The following is a 23,115-nucleotide window of genomic DNA, read 5'->3' on the forward strand; positions in this document are numbered from 1 at the left end:
GTGGATGCAGTGCCTTTTCTTCTATGAGTTGTTGTTGTTATTATTTTTATTTCAAGTTACCGTGCAGTAATTATTACTTCTTAAAATAGGATAATTTTAGGTTTTTGTGGAGAAAAATTAGCATAAATTTTCATACAAAACATTGGTGTTTCTTGATATTTTAAGAATCACAGACATTTGAGCAAGTACTTGCATTCTTAATTATTGATCAGCATATGTTTCTCAGTATCAAAGAACATGATTTCATAAATAGTAATGATCTGAATGTGATGGTTTTATTTATGAAAATATTCACAACTCCTTCTTCAGAGTTTTAGAATTCAAACAGTTTTAGCTTCTATTTAGGAAGGAATTTAGATGAATTACCCATATGTAATAACATAGTGAGAACATATGTCAGAACTGGTGTTAAAGCTGCAGCTTGAGGGGTTAGGAAGTGCAGGGGTAAAATGATAACTGCCAAAAGTCAAACTGAAACAGATCTTGTAAAGGAAATTTAAGCAAATTGTGAAAGATTTTTTAATCATGCAAATGAAAAGAACAACAAAAAAAAAAAAATGAAAACACTGTGTGGTGAGGATGGTGATAGATAATCTCATTTTCTATCATAAACCTCATCTCTGTTTTCTTAGAAGATGAAGTTGGAAGAGGAAAGAAGGAAGAAAAGATAAAGTAAACAGCTAATGGAAAGTAGGGGATGAAAATTTCCACAGCTTAACTATGAAAAATAAACTTTTTGTAGTCTCATTTCACTCTCAATCTTAGCTGAAGGAAGTTGCATATAAAACTGGATGTCCAGCAGAAATATTTTATACAGCACATTCAAGTAATCATAAGTTTCTATGAACAGAAAGCACAAAATGCATTGCCTATATGTAGGAATTGAATCTGCAGGCCTATATAAGTGTATTTGTACATATGCGCTCTTACGTGTTTTGAAGAGAAGAATAACGAAATATGTACAGGGAAATGAAAATAGGATGAGATGCAACTTATGCTTATCAGAAGAAGAACATAGCTTAATGACATATATTCGTATGTTCTTTATGTTTTGTTTTGTTTTGTTTTATTTTGTTTACCCATAAGGTACATGCTTTTTTAGGCTAAAGAAATTTAGCAAGTGGAAGTTGTGGAGTTCTGTAGGAAATGTGTAGTAAGAAGGTATCTGGTTTAGTGGAGAGGTGGTAGAGATTGTTGAGGGAAGCATCGAAACTAGAAGAACGTTATTACCAGTGTTCCTTAAGGCCATTTCAAAAGGAATCTTACGGAGTATTTTCATAAGTGAACCCAATAGAAAATAAGGAAGGACCAAATGTGCTGTAGGGATGACATAGCCCTATGATGCATTGTGGGAATGGAATGCTACACTCACTGGACTGGGTGGTGAGACACTGGAGCAGGTTTCCCAGTGAAACTGTGAATGCTCCCTCCCTGGAATGATTCAAGACCAGGCTGGATTGGGCTTAGAGCAACCTGATCTAGTGGAAGGTGTCCCTGCCTATACTTGGAAGGATGGAACTAGGTGATGTAAAATGTCCCTTTCAACCCAGCCATTCTGGGATTCTGTGAAAAAAGAAGTAAGATGAAGATTAGTACTTAGCCCAAGGAAGCACTCAAGATTCAGATTCAGAACAAAACCTTCTGCTTTCAGTTGGTAGCTGGAGAAAAACAAAACAACAACAACAACAAAAATAGGGAAGAGAGAGAAACAGACCTGTTCTTTGGTCATAGAATAACTTTTGCATAAGTTTGAGTGATCTGGACAAAGTGTGAAAATGGGCAGTTTCAGGTAAGATACAGTCAATAGAAATATTAATTCCATTGAGACTCAACTGAAGCCTTATCTAGAATACTGTGTAGAGGGCTGTGCTCTACAATAGCTGGGTAAGATTAAATAAGCCTGAATCAAGTGGGAGCTATTTGAATAATGTGAGGAATGGAAATCTATGACTATTGACCTGGCTAATCTAATGAAGGATGAAAGGAGATTGATCACCCTCAGTAAACACAGTGCTACAATGCAAAGGGGGAGAAGTGTGTATAAATTAGGTGTGATTACACTGATCTTAAAAGTGGAGTTATCTAACCGTCAGAGATGTGAGTCTATAAACAGCCTTTCAGTAGTAGTGGCAGATGTAAACTACACACCTGATCCAAAGATCAAGTGTTTTTTGGAAGGATTTGATGGTGTGATGCATGTACAGAGAGAGACCGGGTTTAATGATCCCCGACCAAGTGTCTCCAGTTTAGCCTGTGGCCCTAATACAACCTACCAGGAAGATCCTCTGTGCCAGTGTGTTTTTCATTATGGAGAGAGGGCTTAGAGGGCTCTGGGTTTCTCCTGCAGCACTTTTTGTCCTACAGCCATTTCCATATGAGCTGGCAGAGCAATCATTGCAGAATGAGTATTTATGCAACAGCACACAGTTTCTTAGAGGTTATGTTTTGACTCAATCTTTGTCTATTTTTACCCTCTGACATCCCTCGTCCTTTGTTTTGCCCTTTTACCAGCTCTTTTGCTTTACTTCTGGACACTAAGGATGCTTTCTTTTCTCTAGGTCTTCCAACAGTATTTGCAATATTGCATGCAAATAATGCTAAATTCGTCTCTTTGCTTCTAAACAGAGTAGTCATACACAAAGATGTTCAGTCTCCTGAGGCGTTATTTCTTTCTAAAACAAGTTAAGGTCTAAGTTGTGTATTTCAGCAGCAGTTTATAAAGATTATGCCAGTCTGTTGTATTATTTTCTCCGAAGGAAAAGCATCTGTGTTCGATGACACATTAAGGAAAGGTAGTTCAGAGAGAAATCCTGGCCTTGGTTGTCTCACTCATTGTCAAGGCACCTTTGTGCAGTGCTTTTCTTTTTCTTCTTCTTCTGCTAGCATCTCTTCATAGCACAAAAGGATTTGAAGTCATGGAAAAGAAAGGTTGTGGCTTTACTGCAGGGCTACCAGCTGGAGGCTTGTGCAGATGAAAGCAAGAATCTCCTAAACTGTAGCATTTAAGAGATGTCTTGGAGTTTAAACTAAATATTCACAATAAAATAGTATGTATCCTACTGCGCTGAATTTTATGAGCTGTGTGTTAAGTACCACCCAAGAGGAGAACCAAATGAGGGAAATCTGAAGGGAAATGTTTTCTTGAATCACAAACCTGGCTGAACTAACTTAAGAGTCTGCTTCTGTGATGAGATTTCAGTGTGTGAAACTTTCAGCCACATCCTTCTGTTCTCACTCCACTCGAAGAAATTCAATCGTTTTTTGATGGATAGATGGAAAATTAAGGTTCTGTCTCATTTTTGGGGACAGTAGGTAAATTTGTGGCATCTTACATGAGAATTAATAGTGTGCCCCTAAGGAATTCAGGTGTTCTTTCTCATTAGCATTCTGCAGTAATTTGTATGTCTACTGATTTCCTCAGTGGCTTTCAACAAGTACATAAGAGCTTGGATTGTTTAAGATTCTCAATGGATTCCTGTCTTTTCTGTTGTTCAGTGTTTGCACTTACTATTAAAATGCCTAGAAAGGAACTCCAGTAAACTGATGTCAACTAAAGGGCAGCTATGCACAAGTAATTCGCTACAATGAGTGAAAGTCTAACAGCATGATCTTCATCAGTGTCTCCTGTTGATTTCATTTGGAAATGTGCAACCAGGCTTCATCTGAAATGTGTCCACAAGGTCGATATACTGGAGTAATATAGATTGTGAAATGCACTGACTTGCTTTTCTTCAGGGCTCATCATTTAGGCTGATAGAAGCAATGCACTCTGAGAGCTGTTGTCTTCACTGACAAAAGAAACAATGGCATCATCTGACCAAACTAGGAACAGCCTGATTTTGAGCTCCTCCTATTCACAGGTTAATTCCATGTCACATCATTCCAGATAACACTAGAACAGGATGTTTGTGAGGGTAGAAATGTATCTTTTTAGTGTGTGTGCATGCACTTCAAGGAGGCTTCTGAAAAACAGCTTGTGTTTTGGGTTGGAATATTTATGGAGCATCTTGCACGTAATTTTTAAATTATGCCGTTTAGCACCTTCTTCATGCCATATGTTCTGCCATATCTTTTTGAGCTCCTGTTTCTAAATCAGATGTTATTTCTTGGTATACTAAATCTCACAGTTCTGGGAAAGATGCGTGGGGAGAAAAGGGAGGGGGAGATACTGCTTTTATATATATATATATATATATATTTTAATTTACAATTACTGAGCTAACATAGTTGATGCTTCTCTTACTCCAGCCCCCGAAATGAAATGTAGTTATACACTTCAAAGATATACAACAGATTTAGATAAAGGCTATCTATTTGTGGCTGTGCTATTACATTTTACGAGTAGAAGGAGCAGTGTGATTAATGTATCTCGCTGTGCACTCTTGTAAGTCCAATACTCACCCTAGACTAGTGTGAAAGCTAATGTAACTGTGAGTAACCATCAGGACAATGATTCAAATGCCTGCTAAGTCCCAGTTTTCCCTCTTATTAAGGCTGTCCTTAAGTGGAACAGTTTTAAAAGCTTGTGCGAGTATTGCTGAGAAAGTTGTTGCTTGTTCCTCTGTTGGTGAGGGATAAGCTGCCTTGAAGTACATCACATTTCTCATTGACCAGGGTCATTACCTCAATGTAAATGGAACTTGCTTCCCCAGCTCACCTCATCAGATTAGCTTGTCTCCCTCTAACTTACTCATGTACTCTGATCTGGAATATTGTCTGTGCATTTGGTTAGGAAAGTGTCACTTTTTACAGCCTCTACTCCTCCATTTGCAACAGGTAGTCTTAATAAACAATCCAATTAAGGGAGTCAAAGTAAAGTAAAGAAGTCAGCATATTTTTAAAATTGTATTAAAATTCAGGATTTTAAATATGATTTGGGTTCACTTAGTCTCATTTCTGGAACATATTTATGAGTTTATAAACTTGGAGCTAGTCTATTACGTCCCCTCTGCTTGTGTTCTTTGCAAACTTTACAATTGTGTACTGTCCTATGGGGAGTAAATGGCTAACGCATAGACAAGATACAGTTTTTGTGCATGTACAGTGGATGTCTACAAGTAACAGAGGACCTGATCAATGTAGGATCTGTAAGGGCAAGGACATTGATCTCTCACTGCCAAATGTTTGTCTGGTAATTTCATTATTTGCAATTGTTTTGTTGTAGGGCATGAGGTTTTCAGCACTCCTGAATTCTAGCTTCTAGCGCAGACCTAAGTCTGTTATTAGATGCCTAATCTCCTGCACTTGTGCTCTTGAAAAGTTTTGCCAAAGTTTCCTCTGTATCTGCCTGTCTCCAAATGTTCCAAAATGAGAGTTTTATTCTGAATGATTGATGGGAGATGTCTCAGCTCTGCATCTAAAGCATAACACTGTAAATCATTGGGTTTCGTTTCTTAGGAGTAAAATTATATTCACCTTTTGCCACCATTTGTCACCTTGAAGCTAGGCTTGATACATGTTCCTGGTTAAACTCTGAGAAATCAAGGCATGTATCTTATGAAGACTGTGCATAGTAGCCTTATACACATGAATGTATGTCAACAAAGGAAGCAGGCTTGTATTTCCCAGAATGCTTTCTACGTGATAATGTGCTTCTGCGTATGACTACATAAACCTGTTGCTCAAAAGGTTAACAAAGTGGACTTTTTGCACCTACAACTTAAGCACAAACCTCATCATGCATCTTTGACTTCTTATGTCCTTACGGATATGAAAAAGTCTACTAATCTGAAGTCTTCACTTCCTCAAGCTAAAGGATGGACTAGCAACTGTGTTTCTGTGCAGCAATTTGTCATATGAGAAATTGTTGTGCTGTATTTCCAAAAGTATTGGTCTAAACCAACTCTCCAGAGGCATCTCAGGAGACATTAGAGATGTTCCTGTGGTTATAGATTTCTCAAACCTCTCATTTTGTATATGTGTATTTATTAAAGTTTCCCAGTCAGGACAGATTGCAAGCACAGGTTCTGATCAGAGATGGCTCGTGAACCCTTTCCTTTCAACACAAAAGAAGAGGTATGAACCAAAAGAAGAGAAGCAGATTCCACAGCTGTAACTCCACTTACGTAAAGGGGCATACAGACTACAAATCTGAATGTACCATGGACTGATACACTTTTTTTCTTAGAGGAGACTACCATACCTCAGAAATGCTTTAACAGTTCAGTTTTGTGTGGAGACAGTAAAGAAATACTGGGAAAACATTACTACGAATCAGAATCAATTACAGACAGAAAGCAGACAAGTTTCTCTGGGCCTTTCATGCCTCTGATGAACCTTTTTTTTTCAGGATATTACAAAGGTGAATCATAGAATCATAAAATGGTTTGAAGGAATCTTAAAGATCATTGAGCTCCAACCTCCATCCCTGTCCTGGGCAAGGTTGCCAACCTCTAGATCAGGCTGACCAGTTTTACTGCAGCTTCTCAGTGGCACTGCAGTAGCTTTTCACAGTATTTTGTCTAAAACAGCATAGAGATGTGGGGTTTTTTTCCACAAAGTTCATTAAGAGTGTCACCAATTAATCCTGTGTTTCCTGTACCTAGGAAGAACTGAGAGGCAAGGACCTTTGTGTTGGTTCTTTACTCCATTGCTGCCTCTATGGATTATTGATCACATTCAACCCATGGGCAGAAATAGGATACCCCTTACAGGCAAATACATAAAACATCAGAAAAAACTTCAACCTACTCACTTCCCATCCTGTGGAATGAAAGCTGCAAGGCTAGCAGCAAGTTTTACACAAATTTCACTTCAAGAGTGTAGACTCTCATCACAGTCCAGATAATATGCATGTAAATCAACACCTACAAATTGATTTATCATGATGTGTATCAACAGATACATCAACAGTACAGATCTATCCCCACTCCTTTTAATCATTAGAGTTTGTCTGGGACATTGTTATTATCATTATTATTATTAATTACTACTATTATTATAGAAATTAGAAATCAGGCAGTATTTTTTATTGGCATGGATATATGAGAAAGTAACCTCCAGACAAAATTATAGTTTTGCAGGGAAGCTGACACTTATAGAATTAACATTTTCCATTGTAAATATGCTTTTATTGGCATTTTATTGAGTGTGCTTATTTCCGGAAGAAAAAAAAATATCAAAATAGCTATAAGTAAATAAACCCATGAACAAAGCCATAAAACACTGATAGTGGGGGGAGAGTAAAAGCAGGATAAAAACATACAGAAGTGTCACATGCAGATTATGTATAGATGTTTTCAAGGTAAATGATCCAAATTTTCTTTTTTTTTTTTTTTTTTAAGTACAAAGTAGATGCATTCTGATTTAGAAAAAGTAGGTCAAACCAGTGCTGCGTTTAGTTGTATCTCATCTAAGTGCATTTTGTCTTTGCACAGTGAGAACTCAGAGCACAGAAGCAGGTATGAGCCTTATTTGTTCAGGGATTCCTCTGTGCACTTTGGACTCTTCACTCTCTCCAGTCACTCCCAGTGACTTTATCTGGGAGTAGCATCAAACTTAGCCTGCTTATACTCCCTCAACTGAGTCTGTGTAAGCTAGTTTATCCAGCTGAATTTTCTTCAGGCTGCCTGATTTATCAGTCAAATTAAATGTGTTAGAAGAATCAGGCGTAAATTCGCAGACTTTGTAACTGTTTTAAATGAGTCGTTTGCTGAATTTCTCCTACCCTTCAGATGCCATATTTAGGGCTGTTTACCACAGCTACCCTCTCCCTGTGACACTGCTGCGTAAAATGCACTCTCTGGTCCATTCCTGCTGCTCGATCATAGCACAAACCACAAAGTGCCTGCTGTTTGAAGGGAAATAATCATAGAATCATAGAATTGCTTAAATTGGAAGGGACCCTTAAAGGCCATCTGATCAACCTCCCTGCAATGAGCAGGGATACCAACCACTTGGTCAGGTGCTTTGAGCTTCATCCAGCCTAATCTTGGATGTTTCCAGGGATGAGTCATCCACCACCTCCCTGGGCAATCTGTTCCGGTGCTTTACTTAGCCTTTTAGTAAAAAACTTTTTCCTTACATCCGATGTAAATTTCCCTTCTTTTAGTTTGAAACCATCTTCCCGTGTGCTATCACAACAGGCCCTGCTAAAGAGCCTGTCTTCTTTCTTACAGCCCACTCTTAGATACTGACAGGACAGGATCAGTTTCCACCCAGAACCTTCTCTTCTCCAGGCTGAACAGTCCTGGCTCTCTCAGCCTGTCCTCATAGGAGGGGTGTTTCATCCCCTGGATCATTTCTGTGGCCTTCCTCTGAATGCACTCCAAAAAGTCCATATCTCTATACCTTCCAGTCATGCTGGATGGAGGAGGGACTGGACCTACCACTGCAGAGGAACATTGCCTGGCTTCTGCCCCTGGGAAGCCCCGCTCCGGCTCTCCAAAGACTCTTTGCAAGAGGCAGAGAATTCCTTTGGGCTATGGTTGCAAGGTTTGGTGTTTTTGTTTTTTTTTATTCCAAGCAGTGCTGTTGAAAATACTTTGTTTTGCATTTCAGCCTCCTGACAAGTGGAAGCATTTCCCTATTGAAGAGGTTGTGTTGGTGTTAATTGTCAAGAGCTATATTTAAAAGCTTTTATGTTAGTAGTGTGTTTTTTGGTTATCAAAGGAAAATATAAGAGGTGCAGATCCTTCTAGGTGTGGTTTTTACATTGCTTCCCTAGAAAAAGCAGGGATTACTTGCACTTCCGGTGAAAAGGCCTTTTGCTCTCACGAAAAGAAGAGGCCTGCACCTCTCAGTCAGGTGCACAAAGAGGATGCGGCTGCCAGGGGCAGGTGAATAGGAATGCAGAGGGAAGAGCCTGCCCTGTGTGTGGGGAAGGCCTTGAGGGGAGCCAGGATGAAAGTCCTGCCCTCCCCACAGCCTGCACCCGCCATGTTGTGGCCCATCAGGAGTCTGCTGCCCTCCCACAGGAAGAAGGCCCTGTGCTGCCAGGCCACCATGACGTGCTGTGGCATGGCTGGCCCTCAGGCTGGGAGCAGATATGCAGTACTGCCATGACCATCTTTGGTGGCCCTGGTCAGGAGACTGAGCCTCTCTTAGCATCCTGTACACTGAGGTGATATTTCTTTCTCAGTGGGTGCCAGAAGGAAAATATATTCATGCTTGCAAGGGGTCTCATGCTGCACTTGAATAGGATGTGATTATTTCAACTATTAATTACAGTTATTTGTTTGGAAGCTTTCCAGTGTGCCAAGGAAGTTTCGGAAGTAACTATAACAACAAAAAAGATTTTTTAATCTGGATTTTTTTTACAGAGCTTTGTAAGGAGCTCTTTTAAAGAGCCTCCAACAGCATGAGCAAGCAGCTAACATTTGCCTTTCCAATCATGTACATTCAGAGAGTACAAGGAGAGGATGAGGCAGGACAGGAAGGAGAGGACCTGGAGGAAAGCCTAGAACAAACACCGGAGGAGCGTGTACTGTATGTGTCCTTTCATTTCATTACTTACTATTTATTTTTGTCAGAAATAAGGTGAAGCTGGGACTAAGGAAGAATTTTCAGGCTCAGCTAAGGCTTACACACAGGCTGCTGAGACAACAAACTTTTCAGATGCCTCTGAGGCCATTTTGTATGCAGACTCACACTGGCAGGGAAGGTGGGCAAGTGCTTAGAGCCTGGTACTCGAAGCTAAGTATAGCCAAAGTTTCTCAAGCATCTGCATTATGTGTCACTAACTACAGAGGCTGCAGTTTAGCAGGCAGCTGGGAAGCACAGCAAGGTAGAATTGCTCTCGTCTGCAGTCTATGAGTTGATGCAATTGTATCTGATATGAAAATTTGTCTTGCTGAGAGCAAATGTGTCCATAAAACAACTGTCAAACGTGCATCATTCAAAAAATGACATCTCTAGCTGTTAGCAATAACTGTTGGAACCACACAATGGTTATGAAACTCCAGGTTTCCAAAAGTACATGGCTTATTGTTTGGATAGAGTAAAAATGCGGTAATATTTTTAAGGCATTCTCTCACAGTTTTCTTTGTACCTCATACAGTCAATTTTTAGTGAAGTTGAGAGAGGTATAACCTGAAAATTAGAAGCAGTGACAAGGAAAGATGTTAAAATTCTGGTCAAGCTCTGCTTTTCTTCTGCCAGGAACCAGTGAGACTATTTCATGTTCATATGTAAATTTACATACTTTATTATGCCTGGTAAATGAACATAAACATAACATTTGCAAAGTGTCACATGGTTGTTGAATTGTACCTGTTTGCAAGATGTAACCATTTGCACAATAGAGCAACTTGATGCTTAGGATCACTAACAACAACAAAATCAATAGATTCTTCATCCAATATGCTTCTTTCTAGGACTCTCTGATATGGATAGAGCTGTTCCTTGTGCTTTCCTCTAACTTTCATGTTACTTCCTACACTCTGTAATGATACACCTGTTTGAAATGAAAAAAAGTGTTTGACTTAGAGAACAGACTTATCAGAAATTATAATAGCTGAATCATTTGGTAGAGATTGATTAATTTTTTTTTTAAGTGGTCCTACATAGTTTTGAAAGTAAAGCATTTGTAGCAGTTAAATTGAATACTCTATTTGCCCATGGTTTTTTGTTGTTCTTGTTGGTTTGTTTTTTTTTTGTTTTTTTTTTTTCTGACTGTGAAAATGCCATAACAACATGAGTGAGCTACTTAGCCTCAAATCCATCAGAAGCTTGAAGATGTTTGGTCTAAAAACAGAGGTTTTAGTAGTGCAAGACGGGAATAAGGACTCCATAATAGCTGAAAACAGTTCATTTTCACTGCCTCCTAAGATTTTGTTCCTATCTGTTTTCAGATTGGCTTTGTTTTGTTTCTGCTAATGGAGATACACTCCCAGAGGCCATAAGTAAGCTCTTTTAGTTGAGTGCCTGGGCACTGAAGTCAGGGTATGTCATACACATTTTCTCTTTCTCGCTGTGGCAATACAGATGTCGTTCAGTGTGACAGAGCCTTTTCATGACTAAAAAGACTGTAGTGGAAGGGACTAGAAAGGCATATTCCATTAAGTACTCTATACAGGAGCAGAGTAATTTACCCAAGATGACACACTAATAGCAGTATACAGTGCATTCCAAGAGCAAAAAGTTTCAAAGAAGTTCTATATCAAATGACAGTATTTTCCTTTAACGTTACTGGCAGACTCATAGGAAGAATATGAGATCAATTTGAAGAACAATTAGATGTTCTGATTTCCACCTCCACCCACCATTCCACTCCTGCTCCCTTTAAGATGACTCAGCTCAGATAATCATCCAAGCTATAAAGCAAAGAACAGCTGCCCCTTGTCCTTTGCTGTAGCAGCTAGATTATAGTACTTGGCACTTCCCAACATTTCTTATGGTTGCAGTACAAGAATAATAGCATACCATCATTACTTCTAAATGATGATCTGAGACAATCCTTTGGGCACCAATTGAACACCTTGTATCCCAGCATGCAGTTTCAAAAGGGGACAAGATAAATGACTGATGAAAAATCAGCTGTCCTCTCTATACATCTTATGATCACTTCACTGCTTCTGTCAGTTGCTCTGTTGCTAAGAGTTGAATGAAGAATAGTTGGGGTTTTTTTTTAGCCAAAGTATTAATAACTTTCCCCTCCATTGTATGGCAGGAACCCACTTAAATGACAATAAAACATCACCGACAAGGAAAAACACATCCCCTTAATGACCCAAGTCCCTAAATGAAAATGGCATAGAGCTTTGTCCATAACTCTTGCTGAGTATTTAATCTAATCTCCTTCAAATGTTGCTCAAAAGATGTTTAGTGCTGCTGAGGATGCCTTTTCCCCAGTAAGGCATCTGTGAGGGTCCTTTTATTGAGAGAAAATAGAGCAGTCAATACTGCTAATGGTTCTGCAGAAAGACATTGGTGTGTTTTTATCTAGAAGAAGCTACTGAAAATGATATAGCTACTGACACCTATTGTGATAAATGGAATTTAATATTGGCTCAAGATGAAAAGCTATAATAGAGTGAAAAGGAATTGCCTGAACACAGCCCCATGCTACAGTGTCATTTAAGATACCCTAACATTTTTGACAGGAGTTGACTGATTAGGTGGTGTATTTATGTCTGTAAAATTATATACATAATGTAACACAGCAAAAAAACACTGCTGTAGTTCGTTCATTCTTCTACCTGTCCTGCCTCCATGCCAAATGTTTTTGCTTTGAGCTTTGTTTAATAAATAAGCTCTGCATGAAAACTCTATGAAGTAATCGAACATTGGGATTAGAGGTGGAACGTTTTTGAAGATTTTCACAGTAGATGTCCTTCTGCAGCACTTGGAATCAGAGGCAAAATTCCCACTGATCTCAATGATAAAAGATCAGGACCTAGGGCAACACGCATTGTAGAGAAGATATTCTCCTAGTTGTTAGCAACTGAAGTAGTTATAGCCACTGGGAAAAGCATCCAGTCATTGAGCATCTAGAGGTGTAACTAAATGGTGCAGTCAAGATAAACACATCTAGGGCTGGGTCTTGAATTGAACATAAATTGAGTACCATAGCAAGAGATAAATAAGTGATTATCATCACTATGTTATTTACTGGATGAACTAATTTAATATTTCCTTCCTTTTTATACAATACCAGTAATCATGTCAGTTTTCTCAAATTTACTTCATAGTCACATTAACCTGACACATATTTTCATGATTTTTCTTTTTAAGCTCTCAGTTGTATCTTATACACGTGATCCAAGTTGGATATGATTTTTTTTTATATAAAGCCTAGAAATGCTTTGCTTTTATAACCATTTCTCATACAAAACATATGCACTTATTTTATAATCTTGGAGAGCTTGAAAAACACCTGCTACGATGTAACCTTAGGGCAAAAAAGAATATCCTCCTTTAAGCAAGAGAAAAAAAAAAGCATGATAAAGATATTGGAGAATTTTCCTCTGGGCCACATGCCAATTTAAAAACGTATCTGCAGCAGCAACTGTAAAAAACAACAGCAACAACAACAAAAAAACCCACCACAATACAAAAGGTACAAGCTGATCCCCACTACTGCTATTTCCTTTAAAGTATTTGGCATTTATGCTGTATCAGTAGATGACTAAGTGAAGAATTAACCCAAAGAATTGGATAACCTATACGGATAACCCCTGTGGAAAGCAGATAACTGTAATAGAATGCATGTGAAGCACAAACAAAAAGGCATAACTGGTCTGATGTGCAGTCAGACATCATTAGCTTGGGAAATATAGACTTTTTTTCTATGGATACTTTCCATATACTGTTCTACCTTATTTTTTTTTTTCTACTTTTTCTTTTCCCACTCTCTGTTTTTCTCTTGTACTTCTTTCTATTTAGAAAACAAGCCCTCCATCTTCACTCGCTCTCTTCCAATGGTAGGTTTTCTTTCACATTACTGCAGCTACAATTCATAATCTGCAATACCTGAAACATTTCTGTACTAAACAGCAAATATCCCTGTAAACTGAGCTTCCAAAGGGGGAGTTCTGACTGAAGCCTACTGTGCCAAAATGCAGTTTCTCTTTATCAGATCTCCCACTGCCTTATCCCCAGATTTACAACAGCTAATCAGATGTTCAGACACTCACATTCAGAGAAATTCCACCTTCCACAGCAACCTAACAATAATCAAAATTCAGTCTTGGATGAGTTGTTTTACAGTGAGTTGTACTATTAAAATCCCTGCATACCAGAAGAGGCCAATTCTACTAAGACTGTTGAGCCTTGCAGGCAACCTCTGCTTCTCTTTCTATAAACATCATCAAAGCTTGAGCTAATTAATTACAGGCTGATGAATTTTAGTGCTTCAAGATATATGCACCAAACGCAAAGAGTCCTAAATCTCCCAGTAAGGAAATTAAACTTTTGACTTCATTTTTGAGCTAGATCTCTAAAGAAGCACACTGAAACATTCACGATGCCAGCATTTCTGTGAAGTTTCAGGAAACACACTGGTTGTTTTTTTCCTTTTTCCCTGGAGATACTATTCAGCATCTTCTTAACACAAGTCTTGACACTCGGAATGGCTCTGGCCATACTTGTGACCAGATAGTTCAGCTCACACCACTTTTGCTGTCTGGAAGACTAATAGGTGTGAGGCTTTTGTTGTCACAGTGAGGATAGGTGGCTGAAGGCAGCAAGTCCCTTCAACACATATTAACCTTGCAGTTGCTGGGGATGGGACACAGCATTCAGTATAGCCGTGTGGAATGCAGACTGAGAGAAATCAAAAGAAGCCATATTTCTCATGGGAAGCATAGCTGCCTCTAGCCAAACATGCTGTTCAAAACTTAGAGGTGAGGAAATATCCAGAAAGGTGTAAAGATTGTATGCATCATCTGAGATACATTAACATACTCAAAAACTCCTCTGTGGCTTCGCATTAAATTTCCTTTCTTGGTGCTACTTTTATCCATTTCATCTGTAAGTTCAGCCCAGAATGTACATTTATGAGTTTTCTCTCTCGCAGTTCAGTGACAAAACTCCTGTGAGTTTCAAAGGTACTGAAAGTAAAGACAAAAAGCAAAGCAAAAGAAAAAAACAACCTCAGTTTAAAAGAAAAATATGCTCAAGGAGAAATTTATTTCTCCTGTCTCTGGCCTGATCTCTCTTCAATGTCATGTCATGCAACGAACAGAGAGTATACGGGGGAGTCTTCTGCTTTGAAAAAGAACCTAATTGGGCTGTGGAAAGGAAATATTTGAGACATCCCTGTCATCGTACAGGAAGCAGGATGCAAATACCATAGCAAAAATAATATATGGGAGAACTTCAGTGTCTGGGATAATGTTCCTAGTCTCTGTTAGCAGGCATCTTGTTACAAATACTTGAAAGATTTTAATGATGGACTTAGTACAGAATATGCTATTACCCTTCATAATACATTGGCATTACATTTATACTTGGAGAATCCAAACAAGACTGAGACCAGCTGTGTTAGCCAACCTGTATATCCAGTAAGATAAATATTTCATAATTCAACCTGTATAAATAAGAGAAACAGAGTTAATATTGTTCTACGGGCAGTGATCTGAAACTCAAAGAGTTTAAGTCATCGAGACAGCATAGGAAAGGGCTGAGACCTACATCCGTTTCTCCTAAGCTGCAGTCCCTATTTTACCCGTGAGTCTGTTTGCCTCCTCAGTACCTCACTGAACATCAGATGGAGGCAGTTGATATCAATAACTTTTTAGCATCATATAAATATAGATTGCATTGCTGAGAACTGGGCTGAAAGAGAGTTGAAATTGGCCTTAATGTTCTATAATATACTATCCAATTATTGTGCCAAAGAAACTAAGCTAAGTGGCTGCTTTAAGTTTAATTTATAATATTAAATCACAAATGCCATCCTATACAAATGACTGTACGCAGACGAATGAATCACATTACAACAGACAAGATGTATATGAAATCTGTGAATTTGCAAGCAGACACATTAATTATGTCTGAATTATTGGCAGTCTTTTCCCATCCTCAGTACCTCTACTCAAATGAAAAAATATTATTAACCTTTGGTGCAACAGATGCACATAAAATATGATGTTTCAACATCACATTGAAGTATCTAACCATCACAGTTTTAAGAGAAGCAAATTTATTTTGGGCATTGGATTAGTATGTCAGCTTGGTATGGGAAATCAACAACTTCTGCAAGTTGTAGAACTACCTGACATCATAAAAGCTTCAATTATTGTACTATCAATTTTTAACTGAATGTTCCATAAAGGAGGTGCTGAGCTGAAATATGCAACAAAATATTCTCATTTATAAATACATATTTTGCCTCAAAGATCTAAGGAATCCACTGAGCAGTGGTAGGTGCACAAATAAAATGTAGAGTTTTGTCATGTAAAACTTGGATGAGAAGTTGGTCTACAGAATGATTTCATGTAGCCTGCTATCTTTTAGCTGTGGTCTCATAGTTGCCGAAGGATGGCTGTTGAAGATGTAACGTTAAGCCCTTCTGCATCAAGCTCTCTTCCTGTGGACTGGTAACTTCCACAGGCGAGCCTTCATGGAGCCACGTGGAGACAGGGCCTGAGAAGGCACAGGGAGGTGTCCTTACAGTGACCACTCTGAATTTTGAAGAACCTGTTTTATTACAGATGTCTGCTTTTGAATTCTTTCTCCTTTACCTGCCCTGTGTTCATTTGTTTGCTGATTATTTTCTTTTCCTCTTCCTAGATGTCCTAAATATTTCTTATTTTCTTTTGTTATTGCAGATCTCTTACCTACTTTGCTTTCAACCTGACTGTTAAATCCCAGTGGGAGGAGGGAAGAAAAGGAAAATGAATGCTGTCAGCCTTCAGCTTCTGCAATGGTGAGTTTACCTAGGTGAGAGGAATTGCAAAGGGTATTTTCCATGTCCTGCTTTACCCTCAGACTAGGTGACTACAGTTCTGATGATACTAGAGATTCCGTTTTTTTGCCTTGGTAGCAAGGAGAATTAAAGGATTTCATTCCTATAAAGCCTTGAATGTAAGATGCTGACAGAGTTGCAAAAAACAATTATCATTATGTAATTCAACTTTGAGCAGAAATCTGATAGATTTGTCTGTATTTTCAGTCCTTATGTTGTACATTCTAGAGTTTCAAATATTTCAAAGTCAGATATTTCAGTCCTGGAGCATTCTGCTAATGCCCAAAGTTGTGCAACAAAAGGCAGTACATACTTTTTCCAATATATATTTTAATTTTCTTGAAGATGTGGATGATTCTTCTGTTACATTTGATGCAGTAGCCGTATTCTAACTGGCTCAATACTCTATCTGTTGACATGACATTGCATGTTTTCAGAGCGTCATACAGTTATTCTAGGCATCTTAAGTTGTTCTTACATGCTCTTCTGATGCTTATCTGTACCTCTTTGCCATCAGATTAGTAAGAAAAGGGTCAGCAGTACGTATAGTCTTATATTCTGTATTTATTTTCAGGGATTTTGAGTGGTTAGGGAAAAAAAAAAGTCTTCATGCTCGTAATAGCTATTTTTTCATCACAGAGGGGTGATGATAGGAAACTTGCAATGTTGGCCTCTTTTTATGAAAACCCATACTTTTATTTATCTAAAGTGTTTTTTGCAAACCTATAATTTTATTCAGCTCCAGTATTGTATTCAGTTGTCTGAAAATGAACATTCCTTCACTTACAGTTTCAGGAGAGAGATTATTTGAACGAGCAAGGGCTGTGGAAATGCCATTTGTTTGTACTTTAAGTTCTCAGAAATTATTCAGAAGCAGAGAAAGTGCAGACTCCTAATGCATTAGATGAAACTGAGTCACCTTCTTTTGAGGAGAAAGGCTGCTGCAGATGTGGTATGTGCTTAGAATTCGCATGCAAGAACTGAATTAATCCTCTAGCAGTAATGTCCCATTTCACAATTACCAAGCAGTTATAAGTGAAGCAGCCAAGGGACTAAGGTATTATTCATTTCGATTGCCTAATACTGCAAAGAAAGTTACCTCATCTCTCAGATAGGTGCTTACAGCTATCATAACCCAAAAGATTGGAGATATTAGAAAGTGAATAGAAAAATCTGTTTTGGTGAGAAACATACATGCTAGCAAAAAATATAAATTTACCATATAGTATTGCAAATGACATTAATATTTTAGTCTGTTGATATTTTTGGTATAAGACCCCTAAAAAAAAGGACAGAGTGAACTTAAAAATTCAGTGCTGCTCTCTCCTTTTGTGTAATTGATATTGTTATTACAATATTTGAGTTGCTGGATCAAAATCAAATTCCACTTCAATTGTATGGTTGTCAATCTGGAATCACTCAATTGAGAAAGTGGAATAGATTCCATGATCAGAAAAAATTGTTATTACTATCTAACTTGATTTCTTACGAAATACAAACTATCCTCCAGAAATTCCCATTGAAAGCTCTTTTTTTTCTTTCTTTCTTTTTTTTTTTTTAAACTGAAAATGCAGCAAATCTTCAGAAAGACAATTTGATTTAAAGAGTGCAAGTGATGGAGAATTGGCCACACTCCTAAGTAAATTATTGCAGTGCTTAAATATCCTCTCTGTTAAGATACCTGAAGATATGTCTGCAGAGACATGGGATTTGCCATGGAAAAATAATAAATTTCATTTGGAACAGGCTGAGAAGCAGGTAAAAGCTGAACTGTTCCAGGTATACAGGGTGGATCAGCAGTCTCTACTTTGCAATTTGTCATACATTCTAAGAGACAGTATAAAGGCTATGTTTTATAGGCTCCTGATTCTAGTAATTCATGGCTATGTCAAAACTTCTATCTCAAAATTGTTATTCACTCTCATACTTGCAAAGGAGGCTCTAAAAACAGAAACAGAGGCTGGCTACAGTGCTACTACTGTTTGAGTTTACCGACAGTGAGAAATAGTACAGTGGAAATACTGAGATTGCTATCAGTTTTGGTCTGTGGGCATTTGGTTTTCCATCTTCCATCTTCCCCTTGTTATGAAGCAGAACTCCCCAAATGTCACTCTCTGGTAAGCCTGAAGGTAGTGTAGGAGGGAAGTATGGCGTCTGTGCTGCAAGCATGGTTGTTGTTTATTCCTGCGCTCCTTCTCTAGGACCTCTAATGCTCCTTTCTGTCTCTCATTTCTTCTAACATTTCCCATGTGAAGGAGGAACATTTTGTTTCCATTCCTCTCCCACAGAACATTTTACCTCCTGAGTAATCAGCAAATTAATCAGTGAAAGAGCTCACACTGTGCTTTGAAGTGTCCTGTTGGGTACACTGGATTAATGAGGCAGCTGAGATGAGTGTCAGCCCATCAGGTGCAGCTTCAGACAAGGTCCTGTGAAACTTGTTTCAAGTGAAGGGGTAAGGGTGAGAGGAGGCATGTAAAAATAATTGTGTGATCACAAGGGGCAAGGCTTCCATTACAACAGAAAGCAAATTCATACTACACAGAGCCTGTGCTCTGGCACAAAGCCATCTAGCATACGCCTTGGTTTTAGTCTACCACCCTGCTAGTTGGCACCAAGCCCTGGATGGAGCACTCTTAACAACCATTCCAGTAGTGGTGAAATGATGCCATTACTGGTCGAGAACGTGGCCATCACTCTATACCATGAGCACTGGCTTTCTCTGCTTTCTGTCCTAGTGGCTGTTACTTAAAAACAGCTGATTCCCATGTAAGAAAAATGATACTTTTTTCTTTTCTTTTCTTTTTTTAATCCATACAATAACAATAGAAATAACATCACAAACAAGATGAGATAATACATCACTGCTGATGTTTCAAGTTAATGTTGCTTTCTATCCATCTGTGGAACTTGATGTCTATAGTCTTAGTTCAAATCTCCAAACACCTTGGTATATTACATAATAAAATACTGCTTTTCAGTCTTTCTATGTGTTAGTGTTGGTTATGAAAAGCTGTTCACTGGGAGAAGTCAGAGACAGAAACAAGGAGCTGTCTGCCTTTGTGGCCAGCTGAACCACCGAAGTAGCCCTAAATGCAATCCTAACCCATTCTTCAGTCAGATGGTATAAGTGTAGGGTTTCCATCTCTGTGGAGAGCTGACGTCTTTCCCATGTGAAACCAAAACCTGGTCAGTCATCAGTCATCACCAGAATGGATTTCTGGTGAAAGGCCCTTCGTTTGCCAGTTTCAGAGACAAGTAAATGGAGGAACAGAAATAATTGTCCTGCATTTTTCCTGGATTTGTTGCCACAAACAGTGCTGCCACGTGCTTAGACTGCAGGAGCTGTTGAGGAGGTAGCCAAGAAAATGCCATAACAAGGGCAAAATGACTTACACTGCAATGTAGTATTATAATGTAATAGCACCTTTATTTTTATTTATTCTTAATTTTGTCCTGATAAATCTAAGAAGGATTACTTTGGAAAAATGGCGAAAGAAAGCCTAAAAGGTGTGGGGAAATTATAGTTTCGTAGTTCTCAAGCAGGGTTCTGAAGCCTGTCAACAAGACAGGAAATTAATAGTTTTGAGCCTGTGTCAGCTTTGTTTCACAATATAATTTGGACTGACTGAAATAGCTGTTCCTCGGTAGCACATATGTTCTCATTTAGCTGGCCTTCAAACAATGCAGCCACTACCCTTCTACCAGTTCTTATGGATGAACTCGATGACTAATTTTGGTACTGTTCAGGATGACGTGCAATAAGCTGCTCATCCGATAAGCCACGGACACATCACTGGAGCTGACTGACGCTAATTTCAGAAGGAATTCAGATTTTGGAATTTCTCATCCCCTCCCACAAATCCTCAGCTGAGAAGGCAAGATCAGGACATATACTTAAAAGCCCAGAGAATGGCCTGATGTCAGACACAACAACGGATACGGTGCCCAGAAGTGTAGGAGTTGCAAGGCTGATTTATGACCATACTAGGGGAGAGAGTATTCCAAAAGGCCTCCTGCCATTTCCTCCTAACGCAATGGCTATGAAGAGCGGCCGTGCAGCCAGAGAGGGGTCAGCAGAACACCATTACATAAGGCTGCTTGCTATGCTGAAAAACGCAGATGGCCCAAAAGTGTTTCATTTCTTTAAATGAAGTCACATGCGGGAGAAAAGCTGTTTGAGGCAGACGAGGAGGTCTGTGAAGAGCAAATGCAGCAAGGGTTGTTTTGTCCTTGTTTTAATTGAAAATAAGTTTGGAATCTACCCAGGAAGTAAGTTTTGAAGGAAATAGTTGGCTCATTCACAGTCCAAGCGATGTAGAATCACCTCCCAGTATTTGTGTTTCATCTTTAAGCACTTTGCAGACTTATTTGGATACTTATACAGATAGCAATCTGGAGGAAACTAGTTCTAAGTTCGAATGGGATCATCTGCTTGGACTGAATTCCACACAGTGCAGCAAAATGGGCCCAGCACTTCTTTGCTTCTCGGTAATATTCCTTCACCACCATCCAGTACAAAATGCACCACTGCTTCTCCTTTTCATCACACATAATTCTACTACGCATTAACCCAGAAATACATTTTATTCTTATTAGATGGCTATAAAATGGCAAGTCTCAGTACTGAAATAGGAACCAGTGCTATACAGATTTATACAATGAAATTTCAACTCAGTGATCTTTTTAAATTTTTTTTTACGTTTGTTAAAATTCAAAACTCTCACTTATTTCATCCCTAAGAATGAAGGCCTGGGATTTCCTGACTTAGAGTGGCCTTTTTTTCTCTTTTTAATTAAATTCATTATTGTTTATAAGACGCTTTTGCTTTAAAAATATTTAGTAACAAAATGAAACAAAGCTGAAAGAAATGTTACTATATAGCTACAGTCCGAATGTTAAGGTTAAAGTCTTATTTCAGGCACAGATGTACAAGGAATAACGTTTCAACAAGATAATTTCTAAATTGAGGCAATTATTATGCTAGATTTTGTGTATTTAAGCAAACCCAGTGTTCCTGAGAAATACTAGAAGGACAGTGCTGGAAATTAAATTCTTCTCTTTAGTGGGACAATGGCACCATTTATGCAGTGCTTCTATTCCTTCTTTTCTGCAAATGCAAATGATTTTTCCCTTACCTTGACTGCATATTGGGCCTTGCAGTTTTTCTTGGCATGACCTTGAGCATAAGCAAAAGGCAGGAACTCCCAGTCCTGACAGAGTCCTGTGTAGCCTACTTTGAAATACCTCAGGGGATGGAGACCTCAAGGTCTCCTCAAGTGATCTAGTCTACTATTTTCCTTAAGTGCCAACAAGCTTTTCTTAATGTCTAACCTGTATCTGACATATTGCAATTAAGCTGGTTATTTCTTCTTCAGTTCACCAGGGAAATGGAAAATAGATAATTTTCCTTCTCTTTGCAGCAGTTTGGACACTGGGTTAACACTGAGTGGGAGAACAGATAGCACCGTAGAATCATGTGGTGGACAAGAAGAAAAATAGTGGACTGTCCTCTGAACATCTGAAGCGAGTACATGTTAATCTGTGTGAGAGAGTAAAGGACTCTAGAGGTAAGAGAGATAGTCTGAGAGTCCTGCTGCCTGCCTGACGTTACATCTGAATTGGCAAAGCAGGACAGAGTGGGCTGAGTCCTGGCTCTGGTTTTTGCAGATAGAAAGGTGCAGCCTCTTGAGGGAAGCCCTCTATTGGAAGTTTCTCCTAGCTATCTCTTTTCTATCTATCTGTCTATCTATCTGAAAGCAGACCAACTTTTCTTTGTAGATCTTGTCTTTTGAATGTTTTTTAATTATTTTGCTCTTCTCTGGAAGGGAAAAGATCCTGAACAGATAATCTAGTCATTGTCTAATAAGTGAGCCTGGTCTTTTGAGCCCTAAATGGACGCTGACCAAACATCTTCTCTCACCTACACAAAATGCTGCAGCCACACTTCTAATATATAACCAGGTCAGGTCAGCCTCAGCATTTTTCTATGTTTGCTAACAGAGTGTCTGCTAGCACAGCTGTGATGGGTACAGCTACTCAACATGATTTGGATTGCGTTCACATCTCCTTTGTAATGAGACCTTCAAAAGGACGTTCAATAGCCTCTAAAATATTACAATCTGATCTTACAATCAGAGAATCTTTTTAAGTGTATGTCTAAGAAAGCAGAGATTGCTGAAGTAATTAGGAAGAGTTTATGGTTCCTCAGCCACCCACGTACTAGTTTTTCTGTTAAACAGGAAAGTGTCTTTTGGCACACCAGTGAGATGTAACGGGCGAGTGCCATGCCTGGCTGCATGAAGGGTGTCACTGGTAGGAGCTGAAAGAAGGGGTGCAGCATCTGGTGATGGCAGAAGGATGTGCCTGTGAGCACCGAGCTTTGGCCTCTGCTTAATATCTTCTTCCTTCCGAGCACCACAGCCTCCCCATTGTGGTGGGACCCTGTATGCTGAGTGCAGCTAGTGAGGCAATATTAGATCAGGGCAAATAGCTGTGCCTGCCAGGAAGTAGGATGAGGCTGGGGGACAGCAATGCCAGTGCAGGCCAGGATGTCAGGAAGGAGGGTGCTCTGAGCCAGCTCTGAGCTGTGAGAGCCCTGCAAGAAGACAGGCAACAGTCTCTTCAGAGGCTGAAGATGGGGGAAAAGTGATTGTATACTCACTTGGTGTGAAGCGATCAAGAAGATGAGGTCAGCGAGAGAACCCAAATTGCTGTGAAACAGGAAATGCTGGTTAATAAAGGAAAATAAGGTGTCAAACAGTAAG

At 39.0% G+C, this 23,115-nt stretch overlaps 1 long non-coding RNA gene across 1 annotated transcript in view; it reads left to right on the forward strand.

Moving 5' to 3' along the window:
- The window catches only part of LOC128091455 (uncharacterized), a 244,858-nt gene that overhangs the window by 79,075 nt on the left and 142,668 nt on the right, over positions 1 to 23,115 (forward strand). The window contains exon 3 of the long non-coding RNA XR_008211416.1: positions 16,212 to 16,309. This is a non-coding gene — a long non-coding RNA (uncharacterized LOC128091455). The remainder of the gene's footprint in view (positions 1 to 16,211; positions 16,310 to 23,115) is intronic.

Source organism: Tympanuchus pallidicinctus, unplaced genomic scaffold (genome assembly GCF_026119805.1).
Source record: "Tympanuchus pallidicinctus isolate F22 unplaced genomic scaffold, pur_lepc_1.0 scaffold10, whole genome shotgun sequence".
Lineage (NCBI taxonomy): Eukaryota > Metazoa > Chordata > Aves > Galliformes > Phasianidae > Tympanuchus > Tympanuchus pallidicinctus.